The following is a 14,364-nucleotide window of genomic DNA, read 5'->3' as shown; positions in this document are numbered from 1 at the left end:
CGTGCACCTTGGCCAACGTGCGCGACTCGACCGAGCGCGCACTGGCCGAGGTGCACACCGATTTCACCTGGGTGCGCGCGCAGCACCTCGGGCGCACCGGGGTGCGCGCACAACGCCCGGGTTGCACCGTGGCCTGTGTGCTCGGGGCGCCTCGGGTGCGCGCTCGGTGTCGCCCCCCGCGCGCGCGGTAGTGCGGGCAGCGCACCCCGGCCCGGCCCGGCCCCGACGAGAACGCAAACGGGCAAAAGGTTTATTCAAATAGCATTGCGACGCCCGGCGAAAAACTAAGAAAGGGTGCAACACCGGGACTTCCCGGGAGGTCACCCATCCTAGTACTACTCCGGCCCAAGCGCGCTTAACTGCGGAGTTCTGATGGGATCCGGTGCACTAACGCTGGTATGATCGCACCCGTTATGAGCTTGTCGCAGTGTGTACTTAGCAAACCGCGACCCACGTGCGAATCCACCCCGGCCACCCACCCCCGTCGAGGTGCACACCCTCCCTCGCGAAGTGCGCCCCGTTCGCCAAGTGTGAGCCCTGCCCGGGTGCGCTCACCTTGCTAGGGCGTCGGGTGTGCACCCGGCCCGGCCTACGTGCGTGCACCTGGACGGGGCGTCGTGTGCGTGCAGTGTCCCGTCTGCAACGCGGTGCCCACACACCACCTCGGGCGCAACGACCTGCGCTCACATGTGGGCCGAGTGCACCTTGGTGCATGTTCGGGGCGCCTCGGGTGCACGCTCGATCTTGCCCCGGTGCACCAAGGCGCTCGGTTTGCCCCGGGTGCGCACTTGGTGCAAGGTGGGCACCCAAAATAGGGATCAAGCACCAAAACACAAGTTTCGGGATGCAAAATGGGACCCAAGGACCACAAATGCGTTCCAAGACCCATGATGGGTCCACGAGAACAAAAATGTGTTCCGAGACTTAATAAACAAATATTGGGTTTTAGGAGAAGAAACATGCTCTGATGCCCAAAACGAGAATCGACCCCGAAAAGGCCACAGGCCAAAAGTGGGATGCGAGACAAAAAAAAATGGGACCCGAGGACCAAAATTGGGTTCCCAGGTCGAAGACAGGGCAACCGGACAAGAAACGACCTCTAAGGCTCGAAATGAGTCCCGACGACTAAAACTTGACAAGAAGCACCCATCAGGCACCCAACTCGACACCCATGGGATGCCGACCCACCCGGGCTTCCACCTAGCACACCTTGGCACCCACCCACCCTCGCACCCAACCTCGCACCCAACTTAGCACCTTTGAACCCACATTGGCACTCACCCTGACCCTGGCACCTTGGAACCCACATTGGCACTCACCTTGACCCTGGCACCCACCTTTGCACTCACCTTGGGACCCACCCTGGCTCCCACCTCGGCACCCACCCAGACACCCACCTTGGTTCCTTGGCACCCACCTTGGATCCTTGGCACCCACCCCGACACCCACCTTGGCACGCAACTTGGCTACTTGCCACCCACCTTGGCTCCTTGACGCCCACCCCGACAACCACCCCGTGACCTACCCTGGCTAGGGTTGGTGCACACCCACCCTGGTGCCCACCTTGGCACCCACCCCATGACCCACCTTGGCACGCACCTTAGTACCCACCCTGTTACCCACCCTAGGACCCACCCCGTGACCCACCTTGGCCAGGGTGGGTGCACCCACCCTGGTGCCCACCTTGGCACCCACCCATCCTAGCACCCAGCCTGTGACCGGGCTTGGAACCCAACCTTGCACCCGTCTTGGCCAGTGTGGGTGCGCACCCATCCTGGCACCCACGTTGTGACACACCCTTTAACCCACGCACCCTAGCAGCCACGTTGGCACCCACCTTGGAACACAACCTAGCAACTTGGCACCCACCCCGTGACCCACCTTGGCATCCACCATAGCAGTCGCCCACTTGGCACCCACCTTGGAACCCAAGTTGGCACCCACCTCGGCACCCACCTTGACACTTGTGGACCCACCTTGCCACTCACCCTAGCATCGACCCATCCTAGCACCCACCCTGGCACCTTTGCACCCTAGCACTCACCCATCCTAGCACCTAACCTGTGACCCACCTTGACACTCACCCTCGCACCCACCTTGGAACCCAACCTAGCACCCACCCACCCTGACACCAACCCTAGCACCTACCCACCCTTGCACCCACCCTGTGACCCATCTTGGCACCCACCCATCCTACCACTCAACCTATCACCCACCTTCTCACCCACCTTGGCATCCACCTTAGCACCCACCCACACTGGCACCTTGGCACCCACCTCGGGCAAGGTGGGTGCACACCCACCCTGACACCCAATTTAGAACCAACCGAGCATGTTACCCACCTTGGCACCCACATTGCAGCCCACCCTAGTACCCACCCTATGACCCACATTGGCATCCACACCCTAGCACCCAGGCACCTCGACACCCGCCTTGACACGCACCCTAGCACTAAACCTGTGACCCACCTTGGAACTCACCCTAGAACCCACCCACCCTGTGAACCACCTTGGCATCCACCTTAGCACCCACCCACCTTGGCACCCACTCTAGCACTCACCCATCCTAACACCCAACTTGTTACCCACCTTGGCACCCGCCCTCGCGTCCACCTTGAAACCCACCCTAGCACCCACCCACGCAGGAGCCCACCTTGGCACCCAACCTAACACCCACGCATCCTGGCACCCAACTTGTGACCCACCTTGGAACCCACCCTAGTACCCACCTTTGAACCCACTATATCACCAACCCACCTTGGCACCCACCCTATGACCCTCTTTGGAATCCACCCTAGCACGCACCCACCCTGGCACCCACCATGGAGCGCACCCTAGCACCCACCCACCTCGGCACGCACCTCAACACCCACCTTGGTGTGCGCACTGCGCCAACCTCTCAAAGACCCTATGTGGTGCGCTCCAAAGTGTACACCTTTGGTGCGCTCCAAGGTGCGCACCTTTGGTGCACACCGAGGTGCACACCAAAGTGTGCACCGAGGTGAGCACCAAAGTGCACTCCAAGGTGCACACCAAGGCGTGCACCTTTGGTGCGGTCAATGCAAACGAATTCGGAAGTTGGGGTCGATGTCCTAATCGCTGCTGCAGACTACACGTATGAGAATCGGACAAATAGCTTTATATAGGGGAGGTGTTGCGTTTGATGGGTCGACTCCCCTGGTTGTGTGCACTGCACCAACTTCAAAGACCCTGTCTTGTTTAAGAAGTCAAAAGTTGGGGTGGATGTCCTAATCATTGCTGCAGTCTACGCATGTATGAGAATCAGACAAATAGCTTATATAGGGGAGGTGTTGCATTCGGTGGGTTGACTCCCCTGGTTGTGCGCACTGCGCCAACCTCAAAGACCCCGCATAGCAGAAGAAGTCGGAAGTCGGATTTTGGTGAGCACCAAGGCGTGCACCTTTGGTGCGGTCAACGCAGACGAATTCAGAAGTTGGGGTGGATGTCCTAATCGTTGTTGCAGGCTACACATGTATGAGAATCAGACAAATAGCTTATATAGGGGAGGTGTTGGGTTTGATGGGTCAACTCCCTTGGTTGTGCGCATTACGCCAACCTCAAAGACCTTGTTTTCGTTAAGAAGTCAAAAGTTGGGGTCAATGTCCTAATGGCTCCTGTAGGCTACACATGTATGAGAATCGGACAAATAGCTTATATAGGGGAGGTGTTGGGTTTGATGGGTCGACTCCCCTGGTTGTGCGCATTACGTCAACCTCAAAGACCTTGTTTTCGTTAAGAAGTCAAAAGTTGGGGTCGATGTCCTAATTGCTCCTGTAGACTACACATGTATGAGAATCAGACAAATAGCTTATATAGGGGAGGTGTTGGGTTTGATGGGTTGACTCCCCTAGTTGTTCGCATTACACCAACCTCAAAGACCTTGTTTTCGTTTAGAAGCCGAAAGTTGGGGTCGATGTCCTAATTGCTCCTGCAGGCTACGCATGTATGAGAATCAGACAAATAGCTTATATAGGGGAGGTGTTGGGTTTGATGGGTCGACTCCCCTGGTTGTGCGCATTGCGCCAACCTCAAAGACCCTGCATTGCGGATGAAGTCGAAAGTCAGAGTTTGGTGTGCTACAAGGTGTGGTCGAAGGTGCTCACCTAGGTGTGCACCTTTGGAGCGCAGGAAAAGTGCCCTCCAAAAGTGCGCACCTTTGGAGTGCACAAAAGTGCCCTCCAAAAGTGCGCACCTTTGGAGCGCACAAAAGTGCCCTCCAAAAAGTGCCCTCCAAAAGTGCGCACCTTTGGAGCGCACAAAAGTGCCCTCCAAAAAGTGCCCTCCAAAAGTGCGCACCTTTGGAGTGCAGAAAAGTGCCCTCCAAAAAGTGCCCTCCAAAAGTGTGCACCTTTGGAGTGCACAAAAGTGCCCTCCAAAAGTGCGCACCTTTGGAGCGCAGAAAAGTGCCCTCCAAAAAGTGCCCTCCAAAAGTGCGCACCTTTGGAGCGCAGAAAAGTGCCCTCCAAAAAGTGCCCTCCAAAAGTGCGCACCTTTGGAGCGCAGAAAAGTGCCCTCCAAAAAGTGCCCTCCAAAAGTGCGCACCTTTGGAGCGCAGAAAAGTGCCCTCCAAAAAGTGCCCTCCAAAAGTGCGCACCTTTGGAGCGCACAAAAGTGCCCTCCAAAAAGTGCCCTCCAAAAGTGCGCACCTTTGGAGCGCACAAAAGTGCCCTCCAAAAGTGCGCACCTTTGGAGCGCACAAAAGTGCCCTCCAAAAGTGCGCACTTTTGGTGCGCACCAAGGCGCTGGTTCGGTCGTTGCAGGCGAGTTCGGAAGTTGGGGTCGATGTCCTGAGCGGAGGTGCAAACTACACAGGTGTCGGAATCGGACAAATAGCTTATATAGGGGAGGTGTATGCTTCGATGGGTCGACTCCCCAGGTTGAGCGCACCGCGCCAACCTCAAAGACCCTACGGTATGGATGAAGTCGGAAGTTGGGTCCGATGACCGATTCGATTAGTAGGTATGCTCATGAGGTCGGAATTTGGGTCCGATGACCTGCCATGTGCAGGAAGGCGAATGTTGGCACTGTGCGTTGCAAGGTGCACACCAAGGTGCTGGTGCGGTCTTTTTAGTCGAGTTCGGAAGTTGGGGTCGATGTCCTGATCGGAGGTGCAAGCTACACAGGTGTGGGAATCGGACAAATAGCTTATATAGGGGAGGTGTATGCTTCGTTGGGTCGACTCCCCGGGTTGAGCGCACCGCGCCAACCTCAAAGACCCTACGGTATGGATGAAGTCGGAAGTTGGGTCCGATGACCGATTCGATATGTAGGCATACTCGCGAGGTCGGAATTTGGGTCCGATGACCTGCCATGTGCAGGAAGGCGAATGTTGGCACTGTGCGTTGCAAGGTGCGCACCAAGGCGCTGGTTCGGTCGTTGCAGGCGAGTTCGGAAGTTGGGGTCGATGTCCTGATCGGAGGTGCAAACTACACAGGTGTGGGAATCGGACAAATAGCTTATATAGGGGAGGTGTATGCTTCGTTGGGTCGACTCCCCGGGTTGAGCGCACCGCGCCAACCTCAAAGACCCTACGGTATGGATGAAGTCGGAAGTTGTGTCCGATGACCGATTCGATATGTAGGCATACTCGCGAGGTCGGAATTTGGGTCCGATGACCTGCCATGTGCAGGAAGGCGAATGTTGGGACTGTGCGTCGCAAGGTGCGCACCAAGGCGCTGGTGCCGTCGTTGCAGTCGAGTTCGGAAGTTGGGGTCGATGTCCTGGTCAGAGGTGCAAACTACACAGGTGTGGGAATCGGACAAATAGCTTATATAGGGGAGGTGTATGCTTCGATGGGTCGACTCCCCGGGTTGAGCGCACCGCGCCAACCTCAAAGACCCTACAGTATGGATGAAGTCGGAAGTTGGGTCCGATGACCGATTCGATACGTAGGCATATTGGCGAGGTCTGAATTTGTGTCCGATGACCTGCCATGCGCAGGAAGGCGGAATTTGGGTCCGATGACCGAGTTGATGGCGTGCCATGCGCAGAAAGGCGGAATTTGGGTCCGATGACCGAGTTGATGTTGATGGCCCGCCATGCACAGGAAGGCGGAATTTGGGTCCGATGACCGATTTGAAGGCGTGCCATGCGCAGAAAGGCGGAGTTTGGGTCCGATGACCGAGTTGATATTGATGGCCCGCCATGCGCAGGAAGGCGGAATTTGGGTCCGATGACCTGACATACGCATGGAGTCCGACTCGGGGGCCGATGTTCGATTCGATGACTTGCATTGTGGGTAAAGTCGGAAGTTGTGGTCTTTGACCCGATTCGATGACCAGACTTCGGCTGCTTGAGAATCGGACAAATAACTTATATAGGGGAGGTAGTGTTCTCGAGCATCCTCCCCCCGTGCCCGTTTATGTCGATTGATGCTGGTGCTCGACTGGTTGGAGCGCTCGGATGCAAAAATCTTGCACCAGGATTTATCGATTGTGATGGACACGGCAAGTCTCCTGATTGCTATGCAGGAGCTCATCGTGAATCTCTATGCGGCCTTGGTATGGACTCGACCTGCGGAATGGTTCGGCAATGGTAGTCGCTCCAACACGTCCTTGCAATGGCCACAGAGGTGATTCGACTAGAGCTCCAGTCTAGCTTTTGGGTTGCTTGGCGGACTGGTATAGCCGCGATCGAGTTCCGGCCATGAACGTTTTAGATAGCTCTTGGGCTTTCTGGGACGGAAGTCGGAAGTTTGGGCTGTTGTCCGATTTGATGACCATTCTTCGGATGTGTGAGAATCGGACAAATAACTTATATAGGGGACTGTGTTGTCTCACGCAGCCCCCTCCGTGCCCCTCTATCTCGACCGATGTTGGTGCTTGAAAGGGTTGGGATCGCTCGGATTTATAAACGTGCACCACCATTTGTCGAGTGTGAGGGACGCGGCAGGTCTCCTAAATGCTGTACGGGCGCTCTCTGAGAATCTCTATCCGGCCTCGACACAGACTAGTCTTGCTGAATGGTTTGGCACTGGTAGTCGATCCAACACGTCGTTGTTGTGGCCGCCTAGGCGATTCGATTCGAGCCCCCGTCTAGCTTTTGGGTTGCTTGGCGGATTTTGCCCTATCCGCAAGTGAGCTCGGTCCCTAAACGTTCGAGAAACCCGATTGCTATGCGCCGACTCTCTTTCTTGCGAGCCTCCATCTAGCTTTTGGGTCTCTACGGAACGGAAGTCGGAATCTGGGACCGTTGTTTGATTCGACGAGGCAGACTACGGTTGTGCGAGAATCGGACAAATAACTTATATAGGGGAGGTGTTGACTGGAGCATTCTCCCCCGTGCCCCTCTAACTCGACCAATGCTGGCGCTCGAACGGTGGTAGCGCTCGGATTTTCGTTGAGCGCCAGCATTGGTCGATTTAGAGGGGCATGCGAGATTCCCGAATGCTATGCGAGGGCTCTAACGGAAATGTCTATTGGTTTCGGTATGGATGCAATTGCGAGTGGTTCGGCAAAGGTAGTCGTTCCGATGCGTCCATGTCGTGGCCAAATCGATAATTCGATTTGAGCCCTCGTATAGCATTTGGGTCTCTCGATGTGATTCCGCATTCCAGTCCCTTTGGGCACTGCTTGAGCCGCATCCCAGGGGGTTCCCTTCCCAATAATCTGCCTCGCAACCCGATTGCTATGCGGTGAGGCTCCTCGGCCGCCTCGGAACTATCTGTGTATCAGACGCATCGCGGGATAAGGGGTTGGCAACGGTAGTCGCCCCAAGCGCGTCCGATGCTTGGACCATTCCGAGGCGGCCCTGAAGCCTCTTCCGTCTAGCCGTTGGGTCCTTCTCGCCGCATCCCTTGCCTCGCACCCCGATTGCTATGCGGTGAGGCTCCTCGGCCGCCTTGGAACTATCTGTGTATCAGACGCATCGCGGGATAAGGGGTTGTCACTGGTAGTCGCCCCAAGCGCGTCCGATGCTTGGACCATTCCGAGGCGGCCCTGAAGCCTCTTCCGTCTAGCCGTTGGGTCCTTCTCGCCGCATCCCTCGACTCGCACCCCGATTGCTATGCGGTGAGGCTCCTCGGCCGCCTTGGAACTATCTGTGTATCGGACGCGTCGCGGGATAAGGGGTTGTCACTGGTAGTCGCCCCAAGCGCGTCCGATGCTTGGACCATTCCGAGGCGGCCCTGAAGCCTCTTCCGTCTAGCCGTTGGGTCCTTCTCGCCGCATCCCTCGCCTCGCACCCCGATTGCTATGCGGTGAGGCTCCTCGGCCGCCTTGGAACTATCTGTGTATCGGACGCGTCGCGGGATAAGGGGTTGTCACTGGTAGTCGCCCCAAGCGCGTGCGATGCATGGACCATTCCCAGGCGGCCCTGAAGCCTCTTCCGTCTAGCCGTTGGGTCCTTCTCGCCGCATCCCTCGCCTCGCACCCCGATTGCTATGCGGTGAGGCTCCTCGGCCGCCTTGGAACTATCTGTGTATCGGACGCGTCGCGGGATAAGGGGTTGTCACTGGTAGTCGCCCCAAGCGCGTCCGATGCTTGGACCATTCCGAGGCGGCCCTGAAGCCTCTTCCGTCTAGCCGTTGGGTCCTTCTCGCCGCATCCCTCGCCTCGCACCCCGATTGCTATGCGGTGAGGCTCCTCGGCCGCCTTGGAACTATCTGTGTATCGGACGCGTCGCGGGATAAGGGGTTGTCACTGGTAGTCGCCCCAAGCGCGTCCGATGCTTGGACCATTCCGAGGCGGCCCTGAAGCCTCTTCCGTCTAGCCGTTGGGTCCTTCTCGCCGCATCCCTCGCCTCGCACCCCGATTGCTATGCGGTGAGGCTCCTCGGCCGCCTTGGAACTATCTGTGTATCGGACGCGTCGCGGGATAAGGGGTTGTCACTGGTAGTCGCCCCAAGCGCGTCCGATGCTTGGACCATTCCGAGGCGGCCCTGAAGCCTCTTCCGTCTAGCCGTTGGGTCCTTCTCGCCGCATCCCTCGCCTCGCACCCCGATTGCTATGCGGTGAGGCTCCTCGGCCGCCTTGGAACTATCTGTGTATCGGACGCATCGCGGGATAAGGGGTTGTCACTGGTAGTCGCCCCAAGCGCGTCCGATGCTTGGACCATTCCGAGGCGGCCCTGAAGCCTCTTCCGTCTAGCCGTTGGGTCCTTCTCGCCGCATCCCTCGCCTCGCACCCCGATTGCTATGCGGTGAGGCTCCTCGGCCGCCTTGGAACTATCTGTGTATCGGACGCGTCGCGGGATAAGGGGTTGTCACTGGTAGTCGCCCCAAGCGCGTCCGATGCTTGGACCATTCCGAGGCGGCCCTGAAGCCTCTTCCGTCTAGCCGTTGGGTCCTTCTCGCCGCATCCCTCGCCTCGCACCCCGATTGCTATGCGGTGAGGCTCCTCGGCCGCCTTGGAACTATCTGTGTATCGGACGCGTCGCGGGATAAGGGGTTGTCACTGGTAGTCGCCCCAAGCGCGTCCGATGCTTGGACCATTCCGAGGCGGACCTGAAGCCTCTTCCGTCTAGCCGTTGGGTCCTTCTCGCCGCATCCCTCGCCTCGCACCCCGATTGCTATGCGGTGAGGCTCCTCGGCCGCCTTGGAACTATCTGTGTATCGGACGCGTCGCGGGATAAGGGGTTGTCACTGGTAGTCGCCCCAAGCGCGTCCGATGCTTGGACCATTCCGAGGCGGCCCTGAAGCCTCTTCCGTCTAGCCGTTGGGTCCTTCTTGCCGCATCCCTCGCCTCGCACCCCGATTGCTATGCGGTGAGGCTCCTCGGCCGCCTTGGAACTATCTGTGTATCGGACGCGTCGCGGGATAAGGGGTTGTCACTGGTAGTCGCCCCAAGCGCGTCCGATGCTTGGACCATTCCGAGGCGGCCCTGAAGCCTCTTCCGTCTAGCCGTTGGGTCCTTCTCGCCGCATCCCTCGCCTCGCACCCCGATTGCTATGCGGTGAGGCTCCTCGGCCGCCTTGGAACTATCTGTGTATCGGACGCATCGCGGGATAAGGGGTTGTCACTGGTAGTCGCCCCAAGCGCGTCCGATGCTTGGACCATTCCGAGGCGGCCCTGAAGCCTCTTCCGTCTAGCCGTTGGGTCCTTCTCGCCGCATCCCTCGCCTCGCACCCCGATTGCTATGCGGTGAGGCTCCTCGGCCGCCTTGGAACTATCTGTGTATCGGACGCGTCGCGGGATAAGGGGTTGTCACTGGTAGTCGCCCCAAGCGCGTCCGATGCTTGGACCATTCCGAGGCGGACCTGAAGCCTCTTCCGTCTAGCCGTTGGGTCCTTCTCGCCGCATCCCTCGCCTCGCACCCCGATTGCTATGCGGTGAGGCTCCTCGGCCGCCTTGGAACTATCTGTGTATCGGACGCGTCGCGGGATAAGGGGTTGTCACTGGTAGTCGCCCCAAGCGCGTCCGATGCTTGGACCATTCCGAGGCGGCCCTGAAGCCTCTTCCGTCTAGCCGTTGGGTCCTTCTCGCCGCATCCCTCGCCTCGCACCCCGATTGCTATGCGGTGAGGCTCCTCGGCCGCCTTGGAACTATCTGTGTATCGGACGCGTCGCGGGATAAGGGGTTGTCACTGGTAGTCGCCCCAAGCGCGTCCGATGCTTGGACCATTCCGAGGCGGACCTGAAGCCTCTTCCCTCTAGCCGTTGGGGCTTTCTCGCCGCATCCCTCGCCTCGCACCCCGATTGCTATTCGGTGAGGCTCCTCGGCCGCCTTGGAACTATCTGTGTATCGGACGCATCGCGGGATAAGGGGTTGGCAGTGGTAGTCGCCCCAAGCGCGTCCGATGCTTGGACCATTCCGAGGCGGCCCTGCAGCCTCTTCCGTCTAGCCGTTGGGGCCATCTCGCTGCATCCCCCACCTCGCACCACGATTGCTATGCGGTGAGGCTCCTTGGCCGCCTCGGAACTATCTGTGTATCGGACGCATCGCGGGATAAGGGGTTGTCACTGGTAGTCGCCCCAAGCGCGTCCGATGCTTGGACTATTCCGAGGCGGCCCTGCAGCCTCTTCCGTCTAGCCGTTGGGGCCATCTCGCCGCATCCCCCAGCTCCTCGGCCGCCTCGGAACTATCTGTGTATCGGACGCATCGCGGGATAAGGGGTTGGCAGTGGTAGTCGCCCCAAGCGCGTTCGATGCTTGGACTATTCCGAGGCGGCCCCGCAGCCTCTTCCGTCTACCCTTTGGGGCCATCTCGCCGCATCCCTCGCCTCGCACCCCGATTGCTATGCGGTGAGGCTCCTCGGCCGCCTGGGAACTATCTTCGTATCGGATGCATCGCGGGATAAGGGGTTGTCACTGGTAGTCGCCCCAAGCGCGTCCGATGCTTGGACTATTCCGAGGCGGCCCTGTGGCCTCTTCCGTCTAGCCGTTGGGGCCATCTCGCCGCATCCCTCACCTCGCACCCCCATTGCTATGCGGTGAGGCTCCTCGGCCGCCTTGGAACTGTCTTCGTATCGGAAGCATCGCGGGATAAGGGGTTGTCACTGGTAGTCGCCCCAAGCGCGTCCGATGCTTGGACTATTCCGAGGCGGCCCTGCAGCCTCTTCCGTCTAGCCGTTGGGGCCATCTCGCCGCATCCCCCACCTCGCACCCGGATTGCTATGCGGTGAGGCTCCTCGGCCGCCTTGGAACTATCTTCGTATCGGACGCATCGCGGGATAAGGGGTTGTCACTGGTAGTCGCCCCAAGCGCGTCCGATGCTTGGACTATTCCGACGCGGCCCTGTGGCCTCTTCCGTCTAGCCGTTGGGGCCATCTCGCCGCATCCCCCACCTCGCACCCCGATTGCTATGCGGTGAGGCTCCTCGGCCGCCTTGGAACCATCTTCGTATCGGACGCATCGCGGGATGAGGGGTTGTCACTGGTAGTCGCCCCAAGCGCGTCCGATGCTTGGACCATTCCGAGGCGGCCCTGAAGCCTCTTCCGTCTAGCCGTTGGGGCCTTCCCGCCCCATCCCTCGCCTCGCACCCCCGATTGCTATGCGGTGAGGCTCCTCGGCCGCCTTGGAACCATCTGTGTATCGGACGCATCGCGGGATAAGGGGTTGGCACTGGTAGTCGCCCCAAGCGCGTCCGATGCTTGGAGCATTCCGAGGTGGCCCTGAAGCCTCTTCCGTCTAGCCGTTGGGGCCTTCCCGCCCCATCCCTCGCCTCGCACCCCGATTGATATGCGGTGAGGCTCCTCGGCCGCCTTGGAACTATCTGTGTATCGGACGCATCGCGGGATAAGGGGTTGGCACTGGTAGTCGTCCCAATCGCGTCCGATGCTTGGACCATTCCGAGGCGGCCCTGCAGCCTCTTCCGTTTAGCCGTCGGGGCCTTCCCGCCGCATCCCTCGCCTCGCATCCCGATTCCTATGCGGTGAGTCTTCTCGGCCGCCGCGGAACTATACCTGTTATTGCTACTGCATCCTTCGGCTGGTAACCTCCTCTGCCGCCTTGGAACGTTCTCTTTGTCGGACGCGTCGCGGGATAAGGGGTTGGCACTGGTAGTCGCCCCAAGCGCGCCCGATGCATAGACCGCTCCGAGTTGACCTTGCTTTCAGCCTCTCACATGCATAGACCTCTCTGAGTCGACCCTGCAGCCTCTCACGTTTAGCCTTTGGAATCTCGCCTCACAACATGATTGCTATCCTTGATGCATCCCTTGCCTCGAGCCCTGATTGCTTTCTTGGCTGCATCCCTCCTCTCCTCACAGCCCGGTTGTCATCACTGCTTCATCCGTCGCTTCATGCATTCTGGCTGCTGGGCCCTTCCCACCGCACACCTCGATTGCTATCTCTTCTGCATCACACACCCCGATTGCTATCTCTGCTACATCCCTCGGCTCTCACTTCTGCATCCTTCGCCTCCCACCTCGATTGCTATCAATGCTGCATCCGTAACCTCACACCCCGATTGCTATGCGGGGAGGCTCCTTGGCCGCCTTGGAAATTTCTGTGTGTCGGACGCACCGCGGGATAAGGGGTTGGCACTGGTAGTCGCCCCAAGTGCGCCCGATTCTTAGACCGCTTCGAGGTGACCTCGTAGCCTCTTTCGTCCAGGCTTCCTGCCTTCAACGCCCTTTTTACACCTCGATTGCTATGCGCGGGCTCGTTGGCGTCTATCACCTCTCTGCGAAGAGTGGCACGATGATTGTTGGGGTAAATCGTAGCAGTCCGATCTCTGGCCTTGGGCCATTGTGAGGGCTGATCGATTTCCTGTGCGCATCTCGTGTTCGCCCAGTAACAGACTCGACGACTTGTAATCGGTCTTGTTCCCGATTGTTCCTGGAGGTAGTCTTCGGAACTCTTGGATTTGACCTGTCACTCGAACTGTCCTCTTCCGAGGATGCTTGTGTGTGTGTGCTTGTGCCATTTCCTTGGCGGTATTAACGAGATATTAAAGAGCGGAGTGAGCGCCTCGCCCAGCTATGTTTGGGGCTCTCACTCCCTTACCCGGTGTGCGACCGCTTTGCACGTAGGTTGCGGAGCATCGCGACTCTTTCGATGTTTGGCGGTTGTCTTCCGGTGATGCGTTGGTCCCGAAGTGCACGTTACTAGCATTTCTGCCATTGTTCTCGATCTTTGGCACGTTCCTTCGTTGCAATTGGATATATATCTCCGTTTATACGCGCAGGCTTCTCCCGCCTATTCAGCGCTGTCCCACTCTCAGCACTCTCGTGGTCTCCTTGGCTTCTCTCTCCCGTGAGCGAGCTCTCTTCTCGAGTCTTTTCCATGTCCCATGGAGGTTGCCTTGCGAAATTCGGGCACACAAACGTGACCGGATAAGAGCGGAATTGCCTATGAGGAGAAGCTCACCTTAGGGAGCAGCAATGCCGAGTGTTTCGACAGAGGGTAGAGGGGGCGTTGTTTGGGCGGTTGCACAAAAGAGTGCTACGGTTGCACTGAAGGTTGCTTCTTCGTCTCCGACGAACTCTTCGAGGCAAAAAAGCTTGTATACGGGGTCGAGGTGGGACTGTTCGTGCGAGTTGCGCCACCAAAAGTGCGTAGGGGGCATATACCTGGGAAATGGATGTCTCTGAGTGGCCTTACTCGGTCGCGTGCACGGTGCATTCTCTAACGGCAGGACTGTCGCGAGCATGTGCGGTTCGGATGTTTTCGGGTAAAGGGTTCCGTACGGGATGTTCTTCCCAGGCTCCTGTGAACCGAGACTCTGCATCGTCGTGCTCCGGCTCCCGTGGGTGCTTCATGCCTCGTCGAGCTGTTTGTCGTGGACGATTAAGGCCGAGGCCTTCCTTCGAGAGGGGAATTGTTCAGGCTGGTCGAGGCGGGATTGTTCGTGCGGGGTGCACCACCAAAAGTGCGTAGGGGGCATATGCCTGGGAAATGGATGTCTCTGAGTGGCCTTACTCGGTCGCGTGCACGGTGCACACTCTCACGGCATGACTGTCGCGAGCA

General features: G+C 58.6%; 1 non-coding gene across 1 annotated transcript; it reads right to left on the bottom strand.

The window, feature by feature from the left end:
- Nucleotides 1-291: 291 nt before the first annotated feature.
- On the bottom strand, nt 292-410 carry LOC131869107 (5S ribosomal RNA). Its single transcript, XR_009367502.1, has one exon. It is a non-coding gene; the product is annotated as a 5S ribosomal RNA (ribosomal RNA).
- Between the last annotated feature and the right edge of the window lie 13,954 nt (nt 411-14,364).

Source organism: Cryptomeria japonica, unplaced genomic scaffold (genome assembly GCF_030272615.1).
Source record: "Cryptomeria japonica unplaced genomic scaffold, Sugi_1.0 HiC_scaffold_234, whole genome shotgun sequence".
NCBI lineage: Eukaryota > Viridiplantae > Streptophyta > Pinopsida > Cupressales > Cupressaceae > Cryptomeria > Cryptomeria japonica.
The sequence above is the reverse complement of the archived record's forward strand: the minus strand, read 5'-3'. Positions and strand labels throughout refer to the sequence as shown.